Below are 14,068 nucleotides of genomic sequence, written 5' to 3' on the forward strand. Positions count from 1 at the left end.
ATGTGGTATGGTATCACAGCATAGAGTCTGGAACCATAACCACAATTGATCAATTCTATGCAGCTTTCTGAGGAGAGTATGCCCCTAAAAGAGGTGGCCCATACTGGTTGCATGTCTTGAATGTAACGCGCCAAGACCCCCATGAGAATGTTAAAGCCTATGCTAAGAAGCTTAAGGAAGTGTTTCATAAGTTACAAACTTACATTCCTATTCTACCACCTACCCAATTGTAATACTTCTTGCATGGATTGGATTTCAATATTCAGGTACAATTGAGCAGTGTGGCTTTGGCTGATATAGACACCGCCATTATGCGGGCAGAAGGAGTAGAAGCACGATTACAAACAACCTACTCCTCTCGAATAAATGTTAATGCGGGTTTAGTACCTGGAGGCAATCTACCATTGATGAATGGAAGTCAAGGGATGCCTATGACTAACCCTAATGGGAGAGGAAGCATGGTTCAGAATGTACCTTTGCTGCCAGCTCCTCCTAGTGTGACTATGCCTATGGCAAGTCAGTTGGCTCCACCAAATGTTGGAGTCCAAGTTTCGAACCCTAATGTTATTCCTGTGAGTCAACAACCAATGCCCAATCAAATTGTTAGGCCAATGGAACGACGGATAAACGATCAAGGCTATGAGTTAAGTGCATCTAATGTCCTTGGCAAAGTTAAGGATATGATGAAGCATTATACCGACATGATTTCTGAACAATATTGGCAAATAGCTGTTGACGTCAATTTCTTGAAGAAGGAGTAGAATCTGATAGGGAGTCGATGCCCTAAAGAGGGTGGACCCTCAAGATTCAGCTGTAAGTGGTGTGGCAGACAACATTTCCCTAGAAACTGTCCAAATGTTAAATGTGATATTTGTGGGAAGTCGGGCCACTTAGCCGCTACCTATTGGAATAAGATTAGTTCCCTCCAACAAGGGAGTAAACAGCCAGGTCCAGTTAATCATAGAGTGCAAGGTAATAACTTGCAGCAAAATGATGGACCAAGACAAATATTGCAAAGGGGAAATACCAATATAGAAGAGTTACCACAAGGCAATGGAGTCAACCTTATTGAGGCTGTACGCGTTAATGACATTGAAACCTCTAACCTAAGAGCCATGACAAGAGGCCAAAAGGCTAAAGAGGGTGATAAAGATAAGGATAAAACCGGTTGAGGGAAACCCTAAGCAAGGGGATAAGGGGATGCAAGTTATGAATCCTGGCATGGAAGGTGGATCTCTAAGGCTCCTTGACAAAAGAGTCGATCCTAAGAAGGATGAGGAAGTGCCAAGAAAGAAGGCAAGAGCTAAAAAAGAAGCACCAAAGCCGGTCCCGAGACCAAAAGAAAGAATGGTTTGGCGAGAAAAGAGAGCTTTGGCTACCTATCGTGATTTTGATTTAGCAAGTTCTCTTTGGGAAGTTAAACCAGTTGTAAACCTCTTATAGTTGATTAAATTATCTCCAGGAGTACGCAAGGAATTCAAGAAGATCCTGCATATTGGGTATATTGTAGAACCTTTGGGCATAGCACGAGTAAGGGAAGATTGGTTTGATCATGCTGAAAAGAATTGGCCTAGGGTTCCAACATATGTAGATGGAATATTAGTGGAGCATGCTATTGTAGACACTGGGTCCTCCATCAATATCATGAGTTCAGAGTTGATGGAGAGGCTGGGTCTAGGCATCCAGAAAGACAGCTCCACCCTTCTTAGAATGGCTGATGATAGTCTAAGACAACCAAAAGGTTGCATTACTAGAGTCCATGTTACTGTCGCTAGTGTAGAATGCTTCTTGGACTTTAGGGTGATAAGATTTGTAGGACGTCCTTGCTATCGATTTTTGCTAGGTAGGCCTTGGATCTTACGAACCGATTGTCAAGTCAGTATACCCGCCGGTCGAGTGGTTCTAGGTAGAGGTGCTAATCGAGTAATAGTTTATGCTTACCCTGAGTCTCCTCAAAGTGAGAGAGCTCCTTTATCCTCTACTGAATTAGAAACAACAGATGATCCATTTGGTAGTGATACATCATGCAGCAATGAATCTAAAGAGGGGTCCACTACAGAGGATATTTATCAAATAATTCTAAATGAGCCGATAGAGCCGCAAGATCGGATAAGAGACGCGGATGTGATTGAGTTAGACCTTGGCATGCCAAATGATTCGTGGCCAATAAAATTAGGTTCCATGCTCAGTTCAGCAGAAAGGGAGGACTATGTGTCCTTGATTCAAGAATTCCGCGATATCTTTGCTTGGAGTTATGATGAGCTGAGAGGCATTCCTCCCAGCCTGACTGTTTATACTATTCCTATAAAAGAAGGCAGTCATCCCATGTGTTAGAAGGTAAGGCGTATGCCTTCCGAATTGAGGGACGGGCTGTTTGAAGAGTTAAGGAAAGGTAGTTTAATCTTCCTTGTACAACACTTGTACAGAATGGTGTTCACCAGTTGTCATCAGGAAGAAGAAAAATAACCAGATCGGACTATGTGTGGATTTTAGAGAGCTGAATAAGCAGATAGTTAAGGATTACTACCCGTTGCCATTTATTGACCAGATTTTGGATCAATTAGCGGGTAGGGAAATATATTCCTTCATGGACTGCTTTGTAGGTTATAACCAAATGGCAATTGTAGAAGAGGACAAGTTGAAAACAACTTTTATTACTGTCTTTGGTACTTTTGCGTACCATGTGATGGCCTTTGGTTTGTGCAATGCACCCGGATCATGGCAACGAACAGCACACAAGACCTTTGGTGACATCTCCCCAGATGAGTTGAAAGTATTTATCGATGACCTGGGGACAGCCACTGTGAGGGAGAGGATGTTGATTATTTTGTGAAAGTGCTTTGAGCACTGCAGAAAATTTTGTATCGCTCTTAACCCACGGAAGTGTGTTTTTGGAGTGCCTTATGGGCTATTGCTTGGCCATGTAGTCAGTTCAGTAGGAATCGCAACTGACCCTGAAAAGATGAAGTTCATATTTGCTATGAGTCCACCACCCACTCCGAAAGAGGTTCATAGCTTTCTGTCTCATCGATAGGGTACTATCGGAGGTTTATAAATGCCTTGGCAAAAAGGACGTTGTCACTAACAAATTTATTATCCTTTAGCTGTCTATTTGAATGGAGCGATCATTGTAAGGTAGCTTTCGAGGATGTGAAACAGGAGCTAGTAAAAGCACCCATTTTAAAAGCACCTAAAAGAGGCGAGATGTTTTACATATTTTCAGTAGCCACCATGCATACTATCAGCTACTGTTTAGCCCGAATCTGGGAGGAAAAGTGGTATCATCCGATAGCTTTTTCTAGCCAAAAATTGGGCATATTAGAAATTAACTATTGGACATATCAGAAATTAACTATACCTACATGGAGAAGTTGTGCCTTGCGATAGTCTTTGCGACTAAAAAATTCAGGCACTACATTCTCTATGAGAAGGTAGTTTTCTATACGAAGGCAGAAGGGCTTAGATTGCTTATGAACAAGCTACAGCCGCCTGATCGTTTGGCAAAGTGGTTAATCACTTTGCAGGAGTTCAATTATGAGATTAAGAGTAAGCCACCAAGGTTGCAGGGGATTGTGGAATGCCTTGTGGATTTCGGGGAGCTGAAAGTGACTTTGGCTAAAGGAAGTGATAATGATGCAATGTTTAAAACTGATACAACTTCTATCCCATCTTGGTATGCTGCTATTATGCATTATCTATCAACAAGAGAGACTGGAGTTGGTCTATCAAAGTCTAAAAAGAGGAAAATCAGACAACAGGCTTTGAAGTTTTCCTTGATCATAGGAACACTATATCGGTAGGGTGTTGATTATATCTATCGTAGATATGTGATGCCTAACAAGGTTCCTTTCATCTTGAAAGAGTACCATGACTCTACATGTGGAGGGCACTTTGCGGGACGATTGACGGCACAGAAAGCTTTAAGAGCTGGATATTGGTGGCCGTCCATCTTCCAAGATTCCTTTGAATATGTTAAGAGATGTGATACCTGTCAAAGACATGACAGCAGAGAGAATAAGAAATGCCCACTTACGCCTATCATGGCTATCCTTCCATTGAGAAGTGGGGCATTGACTTTGTGGGTCCTATCACCCCATTGTCTACTACTCAAAAGAGATACATTATAGTAGCCACACTGATTATTTTACAAAATGGTCAGAAGCACGGGCGACGAGGCAAGACAATGCAAAAGATACTGCAAGTTTTCTTTTAGAGCAGATTATCTGCCGTTTCGGTCCACTGAGGGAACTAGTGTCGGACTGTGGAACCCATTTTTTGAATAAAGTGATTAAAAGCTTGACTGAAGCTTGGAACATCCAGCACAATAAAACGACCCCTTATAATCCGCAAGCAAACGGGCAAGTTGAAAGTACTAATAAGTAGCTTGTGGGTATCTTGTCTAAAATAGTCTCTGAGAAGAAATGAGACTGGGACAGGAAGTTGTATGTGGCAGTATGGGCATACAATATGACGTTCAAGCGAGCTATCGGCCATACTCCATTTAAATTAGTTTATGGGGAAGAGTCTGTGTTACCCCTTGAAATCGAGTTGCCAACCATAGATTTGCAATTAACCACTCTTTGGGAGATGAGGATTCGCTCTTTGAATGTTTCACGACCATAGCCCACTTGGATGAACTGAAATTGCAGAGCTTATTACACCAGGAGGTAGCTAAACGTCGGATGAAGCAGTTGCACAACCTTAAAGCAAATAAGTATACCTTTAAAAAAGGGAAATTAGTTCTATACTATGATGGGCATAGGGAGCCTTTTGCAGGGAAGCTAGAACCAATATGGGAGGGCCCTACAAGATTGTCAAGATAGGAAAAAATAGGTCTACGGCTTTACTAGCTGATCTGCAGGGAGTAGAGTTTAAAAATAAGGTTAATCTTAATAAGATTAAACCTTATTATTTCTAAGTATGCTAATACAGAAAAATGCATTGTAGGTCCATGCTGGGGATGATTTGAGACCTGCAAAAGAGCTTAAGGCTGGTTGATGGGTCGGTTAATTCCTTATTTGGAGCACCCATATCTAGAGTAGAGATACCATCAGGGGAAACTTATCTGGTGGAGCAAAGGATACAATGTGATTGAGCAAGAAGACGGGACCTTTGTGTGGGAGATCAAAGTCTTTTGCCATCAGTGCTTACGATTGTTGACAAGTATCCCTGTTGAGTTCAATGAAGAAGGTGGGATGGAGCCATTAGTTCACCCTCTAAACATATTAAACTTTGATTATCATAATTAGGAATAGAGGAGTTCATGATGGAAGGCTGTGTAAACCCATTATGGACGTATAAATTAAATTTTGACAGAGCGTTCAGGGGCCCTAATAAAAAAGGGAGTGTTGGAGTAGTAATCCAAGATCCCCGACGTAGAGTTACGATGAAGTCAGTTGCTTATCTTAGGGTAGGATTCACTAACAATATGGCGGAGTATAAAGCCTTGATTATGGGATTGCATATTGCCAAACAAGGTGGTATTCGGCGGTTATTAGTAAAATGGGATTCCCAGTTGATCCTGAATCAGCTAGATGGGACATACACAGTGCGGAATCCCATTTCTTTTATGTATCATCGAACTGCGATGACCCTACTTGAGGAGTTTGAGAGAGTGTCTTTTCAGCTGATTCCACGTTACTGCAATCAGTTTGCGGATTCACTGGCAAATCTTGCTTATGAAGAAGACCTATTCTTCAATTGTGGTCCTAGTTTGGATATTGCTATCAATGATGAAACAGGACCCGGTCGCTTGTGGGGAATGTTATTATAGCATGCTATATATGGCAAACGATGGTTGATATGGGTGATGCAAAGAGTAGCCGAGACGAATCTACCGTTGTTATCTTGGACCCATAGGCTGATTAGACAACATGTTATCCGTACGCCTCTTGCTATATATGCAGGAGGGATGGGTCATAACCTTATGCAGCCCTATTTATCCTCCTTAGAAAGGAGCCTATTATTGTATATTCGTACTATTTCACAGAGGGATGTGTAGGTGCTATTATGTTTTATTTCATTAGGCCAAGAGGGCCAGTTTTGCGAGATTTTAACTGTTTTATTTCGTTAGGCCAAGAGGGCCGATTAATTTATTGTAGTGAACTGTTTTATTTCATTAGGCCAAGAGGGCCAGTTGTTTGTTTAGTACAGGTGCGGTTAATGGTTTCTTGTTTTAGTTCTGTGCTAGACAGGTTCAAAGAAGAGCTTGGAAGGAGCCTTTTGTTGCGCAAAAGCTTCTCGTGGCCCTATCCACGTGATATCTCTCCTTTACAAGTACCGTGTTTTTCTACTATATGTGTCTGTGTACTTATTGGGGGATTTTTCTTTTCTTGTTGGGGACCCGCGTCCAAGGCATGAAGTCCCAGGGTTTTGGTTACGTATGTCTAAGGGAGGTCTAAGTAGTCATTGCCTCCTGTAAACACATTGCCGGGCATCAAAAGACCTGTTTTAGAAGGCAGTTCTAGTGGCCCTGTTCTGCTAGCCTGCTAGGCAACCATTCTAGGAGTTCTTGTTAGTTGTGAGGCAGTTAGAGAAGCTTGCTAGAAGAAAGAATGATGATGATAAAGAGGAAGTGAGTGCAGAATTTTGATGCCGATGCCGAGCAATGCTTAAAAATAGCTAAAAATTACGAATATCAAGGGAAAAATATTCAACGTCGAAGGTGGCAGCTCGACCTAGGATGATTTTAAGCGTCAAAGTGCTTTAAAGGCGCCCGAGCGACACTTGTTAATTTTTGATAATTTTTCAGACTACCGTGCGGGTTGACAAGAGTTACCGGCCAATGCAAGATGTCAAGCCGGACGCCCAAGATTTTTCAAAGCTCAATTCGGATTCTGGACAGGGAAATGGCCAAGAAACCGGTCAAGATACGAAGGGGTGGACAAAATTTGGCCAAAATGGATAAGTGACCCTTGGGAGCCCAAAAAGGAAATGTAACATGAAATTCTTGGGAAAAAACGTGGAGAGAGAGAGAGGAGGATGGCGGTAGCACGCTGGCGCATTTTTCGCCCACATCTTGATGATCATGATCTCCAGGCTGAACACAACCACTACAATTGATCATTGGAAGTGAATCCCCTCTGGATGCTGGTCTTATCACCACCCTTCGCCCGTCAAATGGTGGTCTCTATGGAAATCTCTGATTCTAGTCTTTCTCTCTCCTCCCTGTCTCTCTTCTAGAGGTAGATTCATGTGGGAAGAAGAAGGATCGACGGATGCTTGTCCAACCGAGATGGGATTGCTCCGTGATGCAAGAGGACAGTAGATTGCTGATTCCGGACTGTCACGGACATTAATGGCTACTGGAAATCAGTCCCGAGACATGGCAAATAAAAACCCGCAACCCGCAAAGAACGGTAATATTATTTTTTACAAAGGAAATTGATGTTTTATGCAATTTGCTTCATGAATATTTGTTCCCATTGGCTGATGATGCATTATGTTGTTGTTTGCTATGAGTTTGATCAGTTTATGCTCAGAAAATCAGAAAATTATAAGTGTTATGACTGAAATTAATGATATAAAACCCGTAAAACACACGTTTAAGAGGCAAAATGGGGGTTTTTTTGCAAAATAAAGGGAAAACATGAGATATAACATTAATAAAACCTGAAATTTTGATGTTAAAGAACCTAAGGGCCATAGCCCATAATCAATCTCAATTTCTAGTCATTTTTTAATTGAGAATAATAGAAGAAAAATACCAAAAAATGGTGGAAAATTGGTTTTAAATGGGAGAAATTTAGGAAACGGTAAAAAGAAAATTCCAAAATATTAGATAAGTGTTTGTGCAATGTATAATGAAGGTAGAGCACGAGGTTAGCGTCAGTTTACCCTCATTTCTATGTTTTGTCCGTATTTATTGCTTTCTCTACAAAGAAATAAACATAAAACGACTCTTACACCTATCAACGATTGCAAAACATTAAACGGTAGGGTGAGAGAGGAGTTTGAGCGTTAAAGTACAATCTTAAATCTGATTTATGTGTTGCGTCATGGCTATAGGACGTTGTTTTAAAATAAAGGAAAAGGCAGCATGAGCGTAAGGCTCGGTGTCTCTCCTCGTTTCAATACATAAACGCTAGCATGGAAATCATGAAAAGATTGGTTTTGCATGATGCACAATGCTGATTTTCTATTGTTTGTGCACTAAACCATTCAAATTATGTACTATGCATGGTTCATGGTATCGAAGGAAAATCTCCTGGGCTGCATAGCAATTGTTTTCTTAGGACTTTGACCCATGATTGAGAGTGTGAGATTATCCCTTGCCGTAGGATAGAGGGTCGGTTTCCTAAGGGACTGTGAAGTGAGGAAGCATGGTATATCTCCTGGAAATATGAGAAATATAAAAGAGAGGAGTCTGTGCTCGTTTGTGTTATATGTTTAGCATTGCATCGAAGGGCCAATCCCTGAGATGTAGGAGAGCTGCAGTGGGGCACCGACTATTAGTCGGTGGAGTGCCTCCTATGTGTGTGTGATCGTGGCAGTGCCAATGTATAAGGGTTCTCCCTCGGAGGAGTTTAAGGGAAATGTTGGACTATAAACTATAAACACATAGATCAAGCTTTAGGGCAGTTTGTCCTTTAGTGTTTGATTGACGCTCCTAGTGCGCGGGGCCCTGAGGGTGTTTGTGTGTCATGAGCATGAGGTCCGGCTAGTGCTATAGCCAGTGCCGGCCCATTTTAGGTCCCATCAGTGGTGCGTCTACCGGGAGCCACTTATAAGTGGTGGCTTTCGAATCTAGGGTTTCTAGGGACCAAAAGGAAGTTGGTTTATGTCCTCTGACAAGGACCGTCATGCCGAAATCCAGAAAGCAGAACGTGCTGAGAGGGCTAGAAGGAGATTGTAAGCCATTATTCTCCTCAAAGGAGTAGCCCAATACGTATATGAAGCAGTGGTCTTAGTCATTTAACTACTTCACCTATTCCATTAGGTGCAGGAGGAAGCGTAAGATCTTCTTCTCCTCCACCAAGTTTACCCACTTCAAGTGGGGGTGTGAATCCATCACTTCAAGCTCCTATTGCTAATCCGATTGTCACCATGGCATAGCCTATTGCGATTCCTGCAGGGACGTCGGATTTACAAGCCTTAGGAGTTCCCTTGCACATTTTTAATGGGTTAGCGGAAGAGGATGCAGAATTTCACATCTGTGAATTTCAGAGATTGATGTTCAATTATCGCATCCAGGACGAGGGACATCTCATGATGTTCTTCAATATGACGTTAAAAGGAAGGGCTGCCGTATGGTATCACAGCATAGAGTCTGGAACCATAACCACCATTGATCAATTCTATGCAGCTTTTCGAGCGGAATATGCCCTTGAAAGAGGTGGCCAATATTGGTTACGGGTCTTGAATGTAACACATCAAGATCCTCACGAGAATGTGAAAGCATATGCTAAGAAGTTGAAGGAAGTATTCCGTAAGTTGCAAACTTACATTCCCATTCCACCAGCTGCCCAACTGCAATAATTTTTGCATGGGTTGGACTTCAATATCCAAGTACAATTGAGCAGTGTGGCCTTAACAGATATAGACACCGCTATTACGCGGGCAAAGGGAGTAGAAGCACGATTACAAACACCCTACTCCTCTCGAATGAATGTTAATGGGGGTTTAACACCTAGTGGCAATCCAACATTGACGAATGGAAGTCAAGGGATGCCTATGACTAACCCTATTGGGAGAGGGAGTGTGGTTTCAAATATACCTTTATTACCGGCTCCTCCCAGTGTGACTTTGCCTATGGCAAGTCAGTTGGCTCCACTAAATGTTGGAGGCCAAGTTTCAAATTCTAATATTGTTCCTGTGGGTCATGCCAAATCAGATTGTTAGGCCAATGGAATGACAGGTTGACGATTGAGGCTACGAGTCGAGTGCATCTAATGTCCTTGGTGAAGTTAAGGACATGATGAAGCATTATACCGATATGATTTCCGAACAATATCAACAAATAGCCGTCGACATTAATTTCTTGAAGAAGCAACAAAATTTGATAGGGAGCCAACGCCCTGAAGAGGGTGGACCCTCTAGATTTAGTTGCAAATGGTGTGGTGGATAGCACTTCCCCAGAAATTGTCCAGATGTGAAATGTGACATTTGTGGAAAGTCAGGCCATTTAGCTGCTACCTATTGGAGTAAGATTAGCTCTCTCCAACAAGGGAGTAAACAACCGGGCCCAGTGAATCATAGAGTGCAAGGAAACAACTTGCAGCAGAATGATGCACCTAGGCAAATATTGCAGAGGGAAAAAGCAAATATAGAAGAGTTGCCACAAGGTAACTAAGTCAGCCTTATTGAGGCTGTACGAGTCAATGATGCTGAAACCTCTAACTTAAGAGCCGTGACAAGAGGTGAAAAGGCTAAAGAGGTTGACAAAGATAATACAAAACCGATTGAGGCAAACCCTAAACAAAGGGATAAGGGGACGCAAGTCCAGAAGTCTAGCATAGAAGGGGGACTTCTAAGGCCAGTTGACAAGAAAGTTGACCCTAAGAAGGATGAGGCAGTGCCAAGAAAGAAGGCAAGAGCTAAGAAAGAAGCACCAAAACCGGTCCAAAGACCAAAAGAGAGGATGGTTTGGTGGGAAAAGAGAGCTTTGTCTACTTATCATGACTTTGATTTAGCAAGTTCTCTTTGCGAAGTCAAACGAGATGTGAATCTCTTGCAATTGATCAAATTATCTCCAGGATTACGCAAGGAATTTAAGAAGATCCTACCTATTGGGTATAATGTGGAACCCCTAGGCATAGCACGAGTAGGGGAAGATTGGTTTGACCATGCTGAAAAGAATTGCCCTAGGGTTCCAGCTTATGTGGATGGAATATTAGTGGAACATGCCATTGTAGACACTGGATCCTCTGTCAATATCATGAGTTTAGAGTTGATGGAGAGGCTGGGTCTAGGCATCCAGAAAGATAGCTCCACCCTTCTGAGAATGGCTGATGATAGTCTAAGACAACCAGAAGGTTGCGTTACTAAGGTCCATGTTACAATTGCGAGTGTAGAATGCTTCTTGGACTTTTGGGGTGATAAGATTTGTAGGACGTCCTAGCTATCGGGTTTTGCTAGGTAGGCCTTGGATCTTACAAATAGACTGTCAAGTCAATATACCCGCCGGTCGAGTGGTTCTAGGTGGAGGTGCTAATCGAGTAATAGTCGATGCTTATCCTGAGTCTCCTCAAAGTGAGAGAGCTCCTTTATCTTCTGCTGAATTAGAGACAACAGACGATCCATCTGGTAGTGAGACATCATCCAGTGACGAATCTAAAGAGGGGTCCACTACAGAGGATATCTATCAGATAACTCTAAATGAGCCGATAGAGCCTCAAGATAGGATAAGAGATGCGGATGTGATTGAGTTAGACCTTGGCATGCCAAATGATTCGCGGCCAATTAAATTAGGTTCCATGCTCAGTTCAGCAGAAAGGGAGGACTATGTGTCCTTGATCCAAGAATTCCGTGACATCTTTGCTTGGAGTTATAATGAGCTGAGAGGCATTCCTGCCAGCCTAGCTGTTCATACTATTCCTGTAAAACAAGGCAGTCGTCCTGTGCGTCAGAAGGTAAGGCATATGCCTTTTGAATTGAGGAACGGGCTGTTTGAGGAGTTACAGAAGTTAAGGAAAGCTGGTTTAATCTTCCCTGTACAACACACAGAATGGTGCTCACCAGTTGTTATCAGGAAGAAGAAAAATAACCAGATCCGATTATGTGTAGATTTTAGAGAGCTGAATAAGCAGACAGTTAGGGATTACTACCCGTTGCCATTTATTGACTAGATTTTGGATCAATTAGTAAGTAGGGAGATATATTCGTTTATGGATTGCTTTGCAGGATATAACCAGATGGCAATTGCAGAAGAGGACAAGTTGAAAATGACTTTTATTACTGTTTTTGGTACTTTTGCGTACCATGTGATGGCCTTTGGTTTATGCAATGCACCTGGATCATGGCAACGAACAGTAGACAAGACCTTTGGTGACATCTCCCCAGATGAGTTGAAAGTATTTATTGATGACCTGGGGGCAGCCACTGTAAGGGAAAGGATGTTGGTTATTTTAAGAAAGTGCTTTGAGCATTGCAGACAATTTTGTATCGCTCTTAACCCACGGAAGTGTGTCTTTGGAGTACCTTATGGGCTATTGTTGGGCCATGTGGTCAGTTCAGTAGGGATAGCAAAACTGACCCTGAAAAGATCAAGGCTATAGTCGCTATGAGTCCACCACGCACTCCGAAAGAGGTGCATAGCTTTCTGTCATCAATAGGGTATTATCGAAGGTTTATAAATGCCTTGGCAGAAAGAACGTTGCCATTAATGAATTTATTATCCTTTAGCTATTCATTTGAATGGAGTGACCCTTGTAAGGTAGCTTTTGAGGATGTGAAACGGGAGCTAGTAAAAGCACCTATTTTAAAAGCACCTAAAAGAGGTGAGGTGTTCTACATATTTTTAGCAGCCACTATGCATAGTATCAGCTGCTGTTTAGCCCAAATCTAGGAGGAAAGTTGGTATCATCCGATAGCTTTTGCAAGTCGGAAATTGGGCATTTCAGAGATCAATTATACCTACATGGAGAAGTTGTGTCTGGCGATGGTCTTTGGGACTAAGAAATTTAGGAACTACATCCTCTATGAAAAGGTAGTGTTCTATACGAAGGCGGAAGGACTTAGATTGCTTATGAACAAGCTACAACCACCTGATCGTTTGGCAAAGTGGTTAATCACTTTGCAGGAGTTCGATTATGATATTAAGAGTAAGCCACCGAGGTTGTAGGGTATTGTAGAATGCCTTGTGGATTTCGGGGAGCCGAAAGAGACTTTGGCTGAAGGAAGCGATATTGAGGAAATGTTTAAAATTGATACAACTTCTATCCCATCTTGGTATGCTACTATTACACATTATCTATCAACAAGAGAGATGGGAGCTGGTTTGTCAAAGTCCAAAAAGAGGAAAATCAAACAACAGGCATTGAAGTTTTCCTTGATCGCAGGGATACTATATTGGCAGGGTGTTGATGATATCTATCGCCAATGTGTGATGCCTAACGAGGTTCCGTTTATCTTGGAAGAGTGCCATGACTTTGCATGTGGAGGGCACTTTGCGGGACGGTTGACGGCGCAGAAAGCTTTAAGAGCCGGATATTGGTGGCCGTCCATCTTCCAAGATTCTTTTGAGTATGTAAAGAGATGTGATACATGTCAAAGACATGACAGTAGAGAGAATAGGAAATGCCCACTTACGCCCATCATGGTTATTCTTCCATTTGAGAAGTGGGGCATGATTTTTTGGGTCCTATTACTCCGTCGTCTACTACCCAGAAGAGGTACATTATAGTAGCCACTGATTATTTTACAAAATGGTCAGAAGCGCGGGCGACGAGGCAGGACAATACAAAAGAGACTGCAAGTTTCCTGTTAGAGCAGATTATCTGTCGCTTTGGTCCACCGAGGGAATTAGTGTCGGACCGTGGAACCCATTTCCTAAATAAGGTGATTAAAAGCTTGACTGAGGCTTGGCCAATCAAGCATAATAAAACGACTCCTTATAATCCGCAAGCAAATGGGCAGGTGGAAAGTACTAATAAATAGCTTGTGGGGATCTTGTCTAAGATAGTCTCTGAGAAGAAACGAGACTGGGACAAGAAGTTGTATGTGGCAATATGGGCGTATAATACCATGTTCAAGCGAGCTACCGGCCATACTCCATTCAAATTAGTTTATGGGAAAGAGTGTGTGTTACCCCTCGAGATTGAGTTGCCAACCATACGGTTTGCAATTAACCATTCTTTGGGAGATAAGGATTCCCTTTTTGAACGTTTCACAACTATAGCCCACTTGGATGAGCTAAAATTGCAGATCTTATTACATCAGGAGGTAGCTAAAAGTCGGATGAAGCTGTTGCATGACCTTAGAGAGAAGAAATATACCTTTAAAAAAGGGCAATTAGTTCTGTATTACGATGCGTGTAGGGAGTTGTTTCCAGGGAAGCTGGAACCTAAATGGGATGGCCCCTACAAGATTTTCAGACTAGGGAAAAATAGGTCTGCAGCTCTATTAGCTG

The sequence above is a fragment of the Lygodium microphyllum genome, chromosome 18 (assembly GCF_053477565.2).
Source record: "Lygodium microphyllum isolate KBCC chromosome 18, Lygodium_microphyllum_v1.1.10, whole genome shotgun sequence".
Taxonomy (NCBI): Eukaryota; Viridiplantae; Streptophyta; class Polypodiopsida; order Schizaeales; family Lygodiaceae; genus Lygodium; species Lygodium microphyllum.